This window comes from Sinocyclocheilus anshuiensis, unplaced genomic scaffold (assembly GCF_001515605.1).
Source record: "Sinocyclocheilus anshuiensis isolate Anshui unplaced genomic scaffold, SAMN03320099.WGS_v1.1 scaffold412, whole genome shotgun sequence".
Classification (NCBI taxonomy): domain Eukaryota; kingdom Metazoa; phylum Chordata; class Actinopteri; order Cypriniformes; family Cyprinidae; genus Sinocyclocheilus; species Sinocyclocheilus anshuiensis.
In genome coordinates, this window is record NW_015558661.1 from 1,784,878 (window position 1) to 1,788,439 (window position 3,562).

Sequence of the window (3,562 nt, forward strand, 5' to 3'; positions counted from 1 at the left end):
TAAAAAAAGAGATATAGAAGCAATTAGCCTCTCTATATTCCAAAACATGTCTCAACTGGTGTCGAAAAATGGGCTTCTAAAATCCACAGAGATACTGAATATTTCTATATCTATTATTTAACTAGTGAGATGAGATGGGTAAATGAATGTTGTAAGCGGATCCATTAAAGGCTCGTCAAATCTTTTCACAATGGTATGGTTTAACCCTTTCATGCATGGTGTCCACATTTGTGGACAGTTAATTTAACTCCATTTAAGGTTCATTTATCATGGTAATTTTCTCCAAACCACTTGAGGGCAGTGTCAGTAGATTGACGGCAATATTGTAACAATGGCTACAATCTTGCATTCCAAATATTCATTGCTTGATGACATAATTAATCCAAGATGGCTGACAGTGATAGCCATGTGCTAAATGCCCCAGGCATATCTGTGAAAAACTTTTATACAAGGAGGTCAATTGAGGAAAAAAAATATTAGTATGTACAGTAAAGTATGTTGAATATGCTAGTATTTTATAAACTAAAATTTAGAGTAAAATGTCGTTTGTATTCACCAAAAACCAACTGTCCACGTATGTGGAGGTCATGCAACAGTGGAGTCAGATTGCATAAAGTCTGTAACCTGCTAGTATATCTATTCTATTTTTTCAAAGATGTTATGAATTGTCTTATATTGTAATAAAACAGACATTTAACAAATATATCAGCATAAATAACCATTTAAAATGACATATTACAGCATTAAATGGCAACTTTACACATACATATGGAGACAAATCTGCATTTTGCCTTCCAAACAGGGACAGCATAGGTCAAGGAGTCAGTACAGAATAATAGAGAATATCCCAGAGGACAGTGGAAGTGACAGTGACAGCAGTGATGAGTATGTGCCAGCAAAGAGCAGCCCTGAGACAGACAGTGATGCAGAGAGTTTTATTGTTATTATATTGTAATATTATTGTTTTTAATAACTGAGCTGATATAAATAGCATAACATGCCAATTAAAAAAACACATGTCCCATTTTACGCCTTTGTTGCATGGTGTCCACATACGTGGATGTCCAGTTAATTATTTAACTGTCCAGTTAAATAATTTTTAAATAAAAATGAATTTTGTAAAAAATGAAAATGGATTTAAATTTTAGCATCATATTAAAGTAATAAAAAGAATCATAAAAAATCTAGATAATGTTTTCCATAATTCATGCATGAAAGGGATTTACATTGCAACAATACATAACTACAATAACTTTGTCTAGTGCACTTAAGATAGTTTATAGCATGATTTGTGAAAATTTAACTATACTGAATGACATGGCATAGACTTCTTCATGGCTAGTTTTTGAGTATTTCATTTCATTCTGTAACCTACTTGTTCTAAGGATCTGTGTGTACTGGTGTTAAATGCTACTGTTTTTGACAGCGTTGATAACGTTTATGACAGATAATATCATAATAATTTTTGCGTTTCCCTTACCGAATGTCGTATCCTGTCAGCAAAAAAACCTGTCCATGGGCTTTTTGATTGCTTTCAGTTTAAGTGCTGGCGATGCAGTGTTGCCAGATATTGGTATTAAAACAAACAATAAACTAAAAATAAATAAAAATAAATAAAAATTATTTCCAATCTTTTGCAAATACGATAAGACAAAGATATCGCTGACTCTAAACTCCAACCTCCTACTTTATTAACTTTCTTAAGTGTTAAATTAAGTGGAAAAGACAAGTCCAAAAAACGCTTATAATAGCTGGATCTGGCAACACGGATGCTGCGGCCGCGCCCTCACTCACAACTCTCTCAAGCAAGTATACAGGTGCATCTCAATAAATTAGAATGTCGTGGAAAAGTTCATTTATTTCAGTAATTCTGGGGTTGGGCAAGGAGGATCATTTTGATTGCATGATTGAGAAACACCCTACAGTTTGAAAACACCCACAAATTCAGAAACGCCCACTTTTGCTCTGCAGAGACCTCAATCTCCTCTCAAGCCTCGTTGACTCCATCAGCGTCTCGCAGCGATCATTTTCATACCAGGGACGCTAGGAAAATTCCATATACATAAGAAGAAGTGGGCTCAATGTAAACCAAATTTTGCACATTTTATAAATGACTTTAAATTATATGTAAATCTCTTAGAACAAACAAAAAACAAAAAAGCACTGAAAACATGTAATGCTCTGAAAGCATTTATGTGATTTTCTTCCTTTTTTTCCTTTTCTTTTTTTTCTCTGGCAGCTAATAATGTTAATTTGATAATGTGAATATGTAATACCTCATGTTCTTGTGGCATTGAATTAATAAAGCATTCAAAAAATAATAATAATAAAATAAATACCAGGGACGCTAAGCATTCTTGCAAACTGTCTAAACTGAATTATACATGTCATGCAGGCATTCATATGAGGAGTTTAACAGCAAATTAGTCATTAAAAGAACAAATTTTATTTTTGAACATGAAAATTTGACCGAGGTCCGGACTTCGGTGGCCTCATAGCTGGTTACGGGCCTGATTGTAGGGTCTGGTTAGGTTGTGATGTTACAAATGAAAGACAATAGTATCATACATGTGTCTAATATATTCACTCATCATAAAATTCTTACTCCAACCATGTAATCAAAGTTGGCAAGCCTGGCTGACACACTACCCATTGTTAGCATATGCACTTAGACCATCACAATTCTCACGTAATTATGAAGAATTCAAAATATGGCAATCACAATCATGCGGCTTGCCGTCAGATGGTAGCCTATACACTTTTAAGGGTATTAGATGATATATTTTACACAAAGAATGTTTTTGTTGGCACTTGTTTTTATCTTGAAGATACTTTTATTTAGCTGAACATTATAATCCAATATTTAAAATAGGAAATACATTTTTAACAATGACCAATTGTAACTTTTACAAAACAAGTTGAATGTAGGCTATGTAATTGAAAATATGATGACTCAAATAATTAATTCAATTCAACTGACATTATCGTCACTGTACAGCATACACTTGAGAGTGAAAGTCTTGGATGTGGTTATGTTGTGACAGGAAAGACAAGAATCCTCAAACTGCACAGTATACATGTAATGCACAGTATTCTCATGATATACATTAATTGCTCACTATAGAAAATACACAAGTATATAATTACAGAATATGTCTATCCTTTGAGTAGTTTCTGTTGCAGAATCAGTAACACAGTAGTGACTGGGTACATTATGTATTAGGCTACTGGAGTGTAATATCACCAAAAATGACCAATAGCCAATTTCCCTTAGGCTACTCACTGGCATGACATCCCAGATGTAGCCTATGACTTTCTGACTTCTTCAGATAAACAAATATTTTTAAGAAAAAGTCCATATAATGCAAGTGCATTGTAGCCTAACCCATGCACGTATGGCAGTTGGTCGGAAGCGATGGTTAATAGATAAAAAAAAGTACATGTGTCAAGTAACTTTGACAGTAAAACTGTCAACTTCAGCAGAACCCATACTTTCAATTTGGACTTTCAGAGTGGTAACCCAACACAGAATCAAAAGTGTTTAGCATACAAAAGTAACAAA